At 36.4% G+C, this 11,565-nt stretch overlaps 1 pseudogene; it reads right to left on the minus strand.

Annotated features, from left to right (window-relative positions):
- The window catches only part of LOC135760427 (uncharacterized), a 62,387-nt pseudogene extending 52,028 nt beyond the window's left edge, over positions 1 to 10,359 (minus strand).
- Between the last annotated feature and the right edge of the window lie 1,206 nt (positions 10,360 to 11,565).

Below are 11,565 nucleotides of genomic sequence, written 5' to 3' on the forward strand. Positions count from 1 at the left end.
AAAATGCAACTCTCTGTATGCAAGCTTCTGTACATAGCTTGTGCGTACATATTAAACCCATACCTTTAATGTTTTAATTTTATCACAGCAATATTTGACAAAGAAATTTAAGTTACCCTGAGCTACAGTAAATTTTAACATCATAACATCTCCTTCATCAGGTTTCTTCTCCTGTCTCCACTTCTCTGCTCTTTCTACTTGTTGGGGATTTATGACATAACTGTCAGCAATTTCGCACTGTACATGCAATCGATATCATGTTTAAGATTGCTGCTAGACATTTCACTTATTACGTGAGGATAATACTGACAGATAGGACAATATTGGGAGTAAATTGTGTGCAACAGATCCAGAGCATTAATGACAAATTAGTCAACAAAAAAACTGTGTCGACACATTTTATAATTGATTATAATCTATTTTATTGATTATTTGTTGCAGCCCTAATCCCACCCAGCACCACCCTTACAAAATAAAAAAAACTATAGATTGTTTATATTAGCTGTATCTGGTGTATTGTAGCAGGACTAGCGGCTAGTGTTGAAGCAAATGTTTCATCATATTAGAGGTACTTCCACTCTTGAAAGAATTAGCTTTAATATAATACGTATAAATATAAAGTAAATACAGATTGGCAATGTTTTTATATTATCATTTTATTACTGACATTTAACTTTATTATTAAAATTTTGTTTATGATACTGAAATTTTTACAGAGAACAATACAATTTTGTATCAGTAACAAGTACCAGCTACTGAAATGTTGTTACTTTGACAACACTAAATAGGTAAATATTAAGACAAGACGCTTACCTGAATGTATCTGATCCCCTTCATCTGTCTGTTCTTCTTCTTCTTCTGTAATTTCTTGTTTCAGCTTTATCCCACAGTCCAGCAGATTTACTGATGTCTTCTCTTCTTCTCCATTACAGACAGAAACCAGAAGATCTGTAGATGTTTGATCAGTGATGCCACAGTCAGAGACACCAGATACATCCTGAAAATAACATGAAAAACTGATAAACTAAAACTATTTAAACTAATCTGAAGGACAAAATGATGACAGTTTTATAAAGTTTTCCTGCACTACTCAACAGTGAAATGTCAAGCAAACAAAAGGTTCAAATCCAAATAAAAATACCATCACAATCACAAACATCTTCATCCACAAACTAAATGTACCCTTTAACTCTCAGTTTCTCATTTACTGTCAATTACAACAGGATCAATTATAAATATGCCAGTTTAGGAACATTTCATCCATCAACCGATCACCAAAGTCTTCCACAAACACTTTCATTTGTACAAAGTGCACCAACAGATATTTTTGACACACAAACATGTTAAACAATCACATCAACACAGTTGAAAGAGTGGATCAGTACTGAAACTCTACTTCTGTGATGGGGACTTAATTAAAAACAATGATAAACTGATTCATTCTTGAAGGCAAGAAAATGAGTGGTATGAAGAAAATTTAAAGCAACACTATGTAGATTTTTTACATTTAAATAATGTCTCTGAAATTATTTCAGTGATAGAACAACTTTTAACAGGACAAATTGTACTGTTGCTGCAACCTGAGCAGCCTCCTAGCTGCTACAAGCACACTCTGAAAGTGGCGGTGGAGGGTAGGAAACACAGCCCCGCCCCTCCCCCTGCCTGCAGAAGAGTGTCTGATACCAGGCACTGTTGCGCTTTTCAACCACATGGGGGTGCTGTAAGTCATTTTTACATGGAAACTACATAGTGTTGCTTTAAATAATTGTTTAGAGAAAAGCTTGCTAAAAGAGAAAAAAGACAGAGTAAGCATAGTAAGCATTCAGTTTGCTCTAGTTAAGCGGGATGATGTGGGCCCTTTTGCAGGGATACAAAGAGGGTTGTTTATTTTTTTACTTTAACAGTATTCTGAATCAGACATAAAAGTGTAGGAGAGAGTGGAGGTGTGCCGTTTATCTTAAACATGAGTGGTTTTTGAAATGTACTTACTATTTTTTATATAGATACAACTATAATCTAAATGGTCTGAGCCAATGACAAGATCAAAAACTATAGTGTTGAATCGATAGGAGTCAAATACAACTTTAGGGACACGATGAGTCAGAAAGGGAATCTAGAGATATTTACAACATATGAAGTGCAATACTTACTTGTTCTGATTTTACGGTTTGAGAATGAAGCGTTGGTATTGACTCATTATTCAGAATCAAGCTGGTTGATAATCCAGCGTTGAACTGTCTCTCGTTTTTGAAGCAGTCTGGTGTAAAATGATTGGCGCAAACGTGTAACATTCTAGGTACTTTCTCTGGGACATTTCCATAAAAAATGAAATCCAACCACACCGTCCTCAGTGACTCAGATTGTGGCAGTCTATAGAGACTCTGATGTTCATTGGTACATCCCAAAACAAAACATTTGTAATTCCTCTTCAGCGCAGACATCGTAAGACTCCAGCTGCAACAGCGAACATACAAAAATTATGGACTCTCACTCAGGAGATCTGTGATAATAAGGCAGATCGTCTCCAGTTGTGGGTGCCGCTTCTCCCTATATTGACGTCATTGTAGAAGAGAATCTGAATCAGCTTTTTTGAAGACAAATCTTCAGATTTTTGGGGAATAATAAAAAGAGTGAGTGGATATCTAACATTATACGTTAGTTGTTTAAATACACTGTAGACTGAATTTTGCAGGTCTCCGAAAGACAACTAAAACACTGACTAGTCATATGACAATCAACAAACATCATTCGGTTGACGACAAATATTCACGCATTGCTTCCTCACTTTTATAATAATTATATCAATATTATCCTTAAAATTAGTTTATTATAACAAGCAAAAAAAAGTAGATAACCTTAGTTCAAACGTTAGCTAACGTTAAATCGTACAAAAAAATCTACACTGAGCTAACATTACTGCGTAAAATAAATGTATGATTAGTAAAATGTTAGCCTACACATGTATTGTGTGAATTAAGTTCGAAGTTCAAATGTGCGTATAAATACGAAACACGTATGCAATTAGTTAATGAAACCCAATATTCCTTTTTAATAATACTAACTGCATATTTTACATGCTGCACTTGCATGCTGGGATTTTCAAAGCTTTGCTTTAGGTCAGGTCAACAAACTAATCTTAATTAGGAACATTTACCTAGTCTTATTTAGCATAGACCAGGGGTGTCAAACTCATTTTAGGCTGAGGGCCGGATGGTAAATAACGCCATGAAGTGCGGGCCGGATAATTTTTTTAAACCTTAAGGGCGATTTATAGTCGTGCGTAGGTCCTACGGCGTAGCAGCGACGGCGTAGGTTCCGCGTCGGTTTTCATTTATACTTGTGCAAACACACAGCTCTCCCTGCTGAAAAAACCAGCTTAAACCAGCCTAAGCTGGTTGGCTGGTTTTAGCTGGTTTAAAATGGAAATAGCTGGTTTTAGCTGGTCTCCCAGCCTGGTCAAGGTGGTCTCCCAGGCTGGCCAGGCTGGTCAAGCTGGTCTCCCAGGCTGGCCAGGATGGTCAAGCTGGTCTCCCAGGCTGGTCAAGAAGGTCTCCCAGCCTGGCCAGGCTGGTATTATGGCTGGTCAAGCTGGTCTCCCAGCCTGGTCAAGGTGGTCCCCCAGGCTGGCCAGGCTGGTCAAGCAGGTCTCCCAGCCTGGCCAGGCTGGTATTATGGCTGGTCAAGCTGGTCTCCCAGCCTGGTCAAGGTGGTTCCCCAGGCTGGCCAGGCTGGTCAAGCTGGTCTCCCAGCCTGGCCAGGCTGGTATTATGGCTGTTCAAGCTGGTCTCCCAGGCTGGCCAGGCTGGTCAAGCTGGTCTCCCATCTGGGCAGGCTGGTCAAGCTGGTCTCCCAGCCCGGCTGGTCAAGCTGGTCTCCTAGCCTGGCCAGCTTAAACCAGCTAAGACAAGCCAGCCGGACCACCAAGCAGGCATGACCAATCTTCAACGTTGAAATTTGGTTGAAATAACCTCAGTTGTTTTTTCAACATTGAGACAATGTTGAAACAACAGTGAATGGTAAACGATTGCAAAAGGTTAATACAATGCTTAAAAATCAACTTTGAAATTTGGTTAAAATGATGCCAGTACGGTGAATGGTAAACGATTGTATTATGACATTTTAATTTGTGAATCCTTTAGATAAAAATTTAAAAACTAATTTAATGAAAATACTTATATTTTATGTATACTATTTGATTGATTTTAACACTGGTGGGGCATGTGATTTCCATATGAATTCAGGAGATGGATTAGGCTGGATAATTTTTTTGTAAGTATTATTATGGTTGTTTTATTTTTATTAAATTTTCATCACAATGTCTAAAATATAACGTTTCAAATATACATTTTAAGAATACCATTAATAATATAATAACATCCAACCTTTTATCGGCTTTCTTTACGGTGCCACAGACAGGTCCCTCAGCCTTTTGTAAGCAAAACATGCCCATGCGGGCCCACTGTGGGGTATACTGTGGGACAGTGTGGGCAGGGCAAACTCACACCACATCCCAAATGGGCCCCCAAATTATCATTGGTTGTTATTATCTTAGCAGATAATTTTCTTTTGATGTTTGTTGTTAAATCAAAAACTAGTTACTACACTTTTATTATAATAAAACCATATTTTTATTTTTTTATAAAGCTCTGTCCATTTAGAACAAAATGTGCAGGCATGCTTATGAAATAATTGAACCCACCCCCGGGTGAAGATCTAAAAAGCAATGTTTTAAAAGCACAATATTTCTGTTTATTTTAATACAAGAAATATTTATTGTTAAACAAGTTCTAATTTTCAGTTCAGTCTGGACGTGGGACATCTTTTTTACCATCTTTATTGTTCTTTAACATGTTGTCTTTTGTTATGTGTTATTAGCTATGGTTATTAGTCATGTTCGACTTCATGCAGCGCTGCGAGAACAGACATCATACGTTGATGACGTCAATGTATCGCGAGAGCGAGTCAAGAAATTACACTCTCGCGGTACATTGACGTTATCAACCTGTCAGCGCAGCAAGAAGTCGAGCACACGTATTTGCGGGCGCGCGCCTACGTCCTCGTGAGTTCAAAGTGGATTTTAACCGTTTACCTCCGACGACAGTTTTCATTTCTATGGCAAATTCTAATGTAAGTTTTTATTAATTCCTGGTTAAGTCATTAAAATCAGTTCACAGTTATGTTTATTTTGTTTTTAGTAACAGTTAATTCGATACGACTAAAATATTCTGAACTTCAATGTTGACTGTTGATGCAGTGGTTTGACTGAGCTCGTGACGCATCTGAGCTAATGTATGCAGATCTTTTATTTGTCTTTACCTTCTATAAAAATGTGTTATCCTCGTTCTTCAAATTTATTTGACATTGTTTAGATAATTATAACGCAAGTTATTTCAATGTAGGGTTTGACGCGTAAATGTAAGGTTATTTAACTTACAGTACGGGCACACAGTTTACAGTAGCCTGTTAAAACGGTTAAGAATTTAAACAGAAGCCATCAATTCTGGATTAAGTTAATAACTATTGTATATTTATGTTCACTTTTCTTTACAGGTCATTTTCTTGTTGTGTTTTGATGTTTTCCATTGGCTGAAGAGTAAGTATTACTTTGTGTTTATATTTGCATCCAAAACATAAGTGCTCAAAAAGTGCATATCTGGTTTATCATTGTCATTAGGAAAATATAAGAAAATAATTTAGGATACAATGGTTATTGTTCAGTACAGCAATTCATTTCTTTTGTATGTCACTATTCCTTCTACAGTATGTAGGCTTACATATTTCAAACCCTTTGTTTTCAATAGACAAAGACACAAGTTAATTCATAGTTCAGAGTGGATGTTGATGCAGGTTTTAGAGAGGCTTCATATTGACATATAAAATTGGTCTTTGTGGTGGTGTACATAACAGCATCTTTATGTATTATGGTTTTAATCATAATTTTTTAAATGATGGCTATGTCCATGAGCTACCACCCACCATTGTAACGCACCACCAAGCTAGCATTTTGTAATAGAAATCAATAATTTACTATTTATTTTTGAAGCATCTCCCCTACAACATTACAATGCATTTAGTATTTGTTTTGTATTCAGATCAAATTCTACTAATCATAATAACTAAGATGCAGTGTTTTGTATTTCACAATTTATATTTTCTTTTGAAAAGGGGCCATGACTTGTTTTTTATTTTATTATGTGTTTTATATTGGAGGCAGATTACCATGCAATTTGAAGAAGTGTGATAAAATACACAGAGGTGAAGTCATGTGTCTTTCCAGATGCCCAAATCTGTACCACTCAAAAAGTAATGAAGTGACAGTGTACCATGACAAAAAACTTTAAACATTCTTTATTTCTTTCAAAGTTGTACTTGGGCCACAGTTTTTTGTATTTCTAACCAAAACATTACATTTATGATTGTATACTAATGAAATATGTTTTTCTTTTTCTGAACTTTATCAAATGCAATGATAGCTAAGATGAGCCTGAAGAGGAGATTTGGGAAGTCTTTGCTTTGCCAGATCACCTGTGGTAAGTTTGTAAAACATATATTAAAAATAGGACCAGAACATCTCCTAATCAATTTTTTTTTATCAGGTCGGGATGTCTGCTAACAAGATGCCTTGTTGGTCTGGGCGAGTTTGAAGTCTCTCATAGACAGTCCAGAAGGTCTGGAGTCCATCTTAGCTTTTATTGGTAAGTGACTGCACAAAAGGCTGTTTGACCCACACGTAAAGCAACCAGTCAATGTTTGCTCTGTTCAGCATCTCTTTGGGGGGGGGGGTAATATTGATATGACCCAAGTATTCCGACCCTTTACTCAGTACTTAGTTGAAGCACCTTTTGAAGTAGCAATCTTTGCAACTCCTGGATTCATTTGTAACCAAAGCGATCAGAAGCACCATTCACTTCTATAGTATTCTTTTAGCCTATTATGGAAGTCAATGGTGCTTTCCGGTCAGTTTGGTTACAGACATTCCTTAAAATATCTTCATGTCTTTATGCGAACCCATCAGCAACCATCAAGAGAAATTGGAGGCAGCTGAGCTAAATTGCAGATATTGATGCAAATGATCTGAATATGTATAATGTAAATATAATATTGCAGTTTTCTTTTTCCATACATTTGCAGAAGTTTCTAAAATTCAGTTTTTACTTTGTCATGGGGTATGTATTGTAGATTTATGAGGAAAATATCTAAACAATTACAGTATCATGCAACCACCTTAAAATTTAAATGTGAAAGGGGTCTACCCTGAATACTTTCTGAATGCACTGTAGGTGATCTTGATTGAGGCTTATTGTCACCTTTGTAAACACAAAAGCTTTCTTCCTTCATCAGATGGCTATGCAATGTTTCTAGACAGACTATTAAAGAACACACACACACCCTGATGTGCAATAACAAGATTTTTTTTATACATGGGCTAAAAATGCATCATTTTTTGAAAATGACTTTTGTTTCCTCTTTAGATGCTGTCATCAGGTTTTAAGTACAGTATGAGCCAGAATGGAAGGGTGTTGGTGGCCATAAGAAGACTGTGAGCTAAACCTTCAACAAAATTCATATTTGCAGTTTTCCTAGAATATTTTTTTCTATTCAGATGAATAAAATTACTTTAAAATATTATTTTGTTTTCATATTTTATGTTTTTATTCTGTATTTGGAATATTCCACTTCTGCACTACTAACTGGAAACCTAACTGTTTGAAAGAATTTGTTTTTATCTATAAAAGATCAATTTTAACAGCTGCTTTTATGTTTATTTAGAAAGGGTAGGCACATGCCATCATTCACAAACTTTACCTACTTTAGGTGTTTATTTTTATGGATGGGGTTGTACTGTAGGTAATGAGCAGCAAATTGCATTCTTGTAATAATTACACTAAAACATGATATGTACAGCAAATCATTTGGTGAGTATTAAAATGTAAAGTAAAAATCTATATTTAGTGTTAAAAAGTGTGTTAAAACTGCGTCGCGATATCAACCTTGATTCACCTTTGTTGAAAGTGTGATGTTGAAACAACATTGAAATGTTGTGAAATCAACATTGAAACAACGTTGTGAAGTCAACTTTGATCCACTTTTGCAAAACCAAAAGGTAATCCAACATTGATGCAACGTTGGTCCCTGACGTTGATTCAACGTTGAAATGCCGGCCGAGAATCTAAGACCAGCCTAAACCAGCTAAAAACAGCCTGGCCAGCTAAGACCAGCTTAAACCAGCTAAAACCAGCCTGGCCAACTAAGACCAGCTAAAACCAGCCTGGCTAGTTAAGACCATCCTGACCAGCTTAAACCAGTCTGTCCATCTTAAACCAGCTTGACCAGCTTAAACCAGCCTGTCCATCTTAAACCAGCTTGACCATCTTAAACCAGCCTGACCAGCTAAGACCAGCCACCCGACCAGCTAAAACCAGCTAAGACCAGCTTAAAGCAGCCTGGCCATCTTAAACCAGCTAAAACCAGCCTGACCAGCTAAAACCAGCCTGACCAGCTAAGACCAGCCACCCAACCAGCTAAAACCAGCTAAGACCAGCTTAAACCAGCCTGACCAGCTAAAACCAGCCTGACCAACTAAAACCAGCCTGACCAACTAAGACCAGCCATCCTGACCAGCTAAGACCAGCCTGACCAGCTAAAACCAGCCTGACCAGCTAAAAAAAGTCACCAAAACCCCTCTTAAACCAGCATGAAACATCCAGGCTGGGAGACCAGCTAAAACCAGCTTGACCAGCTTAAGCTGGTTTTAGCTGTTTTTTTCAGCAGGGCTGTGAAAACTATTCGTAAGGTCACACTCATACTGTATATTATACACACAAATTTACATCTGAACAAAACCCACTGGCCTTATAGGTTGAAAAGCTTTAATTTAATTTCTTTTGCCTTAATGCCAAAATTATTTATAAACCATTCACTTTTCTTTGGAATATATTTGTAATGAGAACAGTCATTTAGAAAATGCTAGATGGGGCAGTGGCCCAAACCAAAAATGGCACTATGGGTGGTGGTACTATTATTATGGTTTTAATAAAGTATTATAAATATTATGTGTTATATTACTAGCATCAACTTAGACAAGTGATTATAATGGGAAATATAATAAGAATTATTTTGAAGTGTGACAATCTGCTAAATATTCAATATGATTTACCTGCTGGCTTGATGGAGCTTTGAATCCATGTTTGCAATGTTGAACTGCTGCTAAAAGCCTCTCTTTCCGTTCTCTGTCGTTATTTTGTGAAGGCATTTGTGTTTTTTATATTTTTTGTCTACAAAGTGTGCCAACAACAGCAAATTTAGTGTTTATATTAACTTAGATCTGATCGGGATCATTAAATCGATTAGACAAGCATTGTTACGTTAATAAGAATGTGGATATTTTGTTGTTTGCTTGCTAAGTTGTTAGCACTTTTAGAACACTGACAGCAAATCATTACCGGAAGAAATACATAAACATACTTACAAATTACTAATTCTGCGGTTTAACAACTGATATAATGTAATGAATCTACCTGTTAATGCAACGAACTTCGGAAACTGTCGTCTTCGCTCTCCAGGCAGAGAGTGGACACAGAGATGCTGCGGAGCTCTCATATTAAAAACGAACTAGACACCCGCCTAAAAGGGTTTTTAAAATATGTATTTAATATTTAATAAAACTATAAATCATCACGCGGGCCGGATTGGACACATTTGCGGGCCGTATCCGGCCCGCGGGCCGCATGTTTGACACCCCTGGCATAGACAGCTATTTAGCTACTAACATTTTTATGTTCAAGTTACTTCATTACCTTTGTTTATATTCGTATTAACTATTTACAGTGTAAAGAATGAAATGATTGTTGAAAACTGCACAAACCTCTCTCTTCAGTCCTTCATCTCCTCTTAACCTCAGCTTTGTCTCCAGTAACGCCACCTCTTTCTTCAGCTGAGAGATTTCTGTGATGAAATCATCAATATCCAGCATGGACAGATCAGTTCCTACTGAATTACACAGACATCATTTCAACAGGATTATAAAAACAGCTGCTTTGACTGTAGTAAATTTACTGTAGTAATCCCATGGTTTTGCTAATAGTAATCAAACACCAAAAAAACATGGTTACTGCACCTTTACCACAAAAAAGACCACGGTTAATTTCCGTAAGGGAAAACAAGAATCAAAGCTTTCATGACTACAAAAGTAACTCAGTCTGAAAATATTTATATCATCTCAAGATTTTAAAGCGTAATAACAAGGAACAGTAATAAAACTTCGCTTACCCTAGAGAGATAACAAACACATACATTAAATCACATAAATGATGAAGAGCAAAAACACAACATGGCGCTAAAAGAGTTAGCTGCTTCTTCTTCTTCCCGGTTTAATGGCGGCTGGCAGCTCATCTCAAAGGTTCATTACCGCCACCTATTAGACTGGAGTGTGGGTATTAGAATTACATCAAAGGAAAAAATCACATTAAATTCTTTCAGTGTTTTTCAAAAATAAAATGTATTAATATTGTGTATTCTCCCAGATGCTTTTCCTAATAAATGCTTAAGTTTCATGCTTTGTTCATCCATTTGTGCCTTTAATTCTGCCTGATCCAGAGTAAGCTGCTGCTGCTGCTCCTCGTGAGTTGTTTCTTTTCCTACAGTGTAAATATGTCGCCGCCTACTGATGTCATTTCAGTCATTAAAAATAACATTCATATAGACAATTATTCCAGTAGGTCTATTAGAATAATATAATTATTATAGATTTTGTAATATGGTTTTATTCCTCCTTATTATATGGAAATGTGTTTTACCCTTTGTCAAAAAATCCTTCTGGAATTTAAGTTAATCCTGTAGGATTCTAATGGATTCTTGAAATCCTATTGGACATTCAGATTTATTTTAGTAGAATTTCAGTTGGGATCATATTTGATTTTTTTTTAAATCCTGTTGGACAGTGTGAAACATCCTTTTGAAATTTCAGTTTGTCTACAGCATCATATTTAAACTATTAGATTTCTATTATATGAGAAATCACACATGTAGTTAACTGCAAAGAGCACCATACTGTATCTTAAATGGATGACTGTTTCACCAATCACTAAAGAAATTTTACTAGATTTTAGCAAGGAAGTGATACCTGCCTCTCCATCTAATATTAATGGTGAACAGATAAAGCAGGTCTCATCTTATAAATAAAATATATTTTAAATGTATTTCGGTACCATCTTTGTATGAAGGTTGGGTTCAAATTTAATACAAGTGTTAACTAAATACATTTTTTAAAGTACAAGTATTTTCCGATTCATTACTTTTCCTTTGGTGTGTAAGTTTGTATTAGTACATCAGGGCTCAACATAAAGGACTGCCTGGTGGCCCGGGGGAAGCGTGAGAGACGTTCAGGCAAGTAAAAAGTATTGTCACTTGCCTGATCGGGCCAGTGCTTCACCCTCAGTCACTAAAATATATTTTCATCAATGTATATTATTTAACATCTTGGAACCAGACATTTTCTTGGGTAAAACACAACGAAAGAAACAATGCAATATTTTGCACATGCAGTTTGCTGTCAGTTTACAGGTA

This window comes from Paramisgurnus dabryanus, chromosome 4 (assembly GCF_030506205.2).
Source record: "Paramisgurnus dabryanus chromosome 4, PD_genome_1.1, whole genome shotgun sequence".
Taxonomy (NCBI): Eukaryota; Metazoa; Chordata; class Actinopteri; order Cypriniformes; family Cobitidae; genus Paramisgurnus; species Paramisgurnus dabryanus.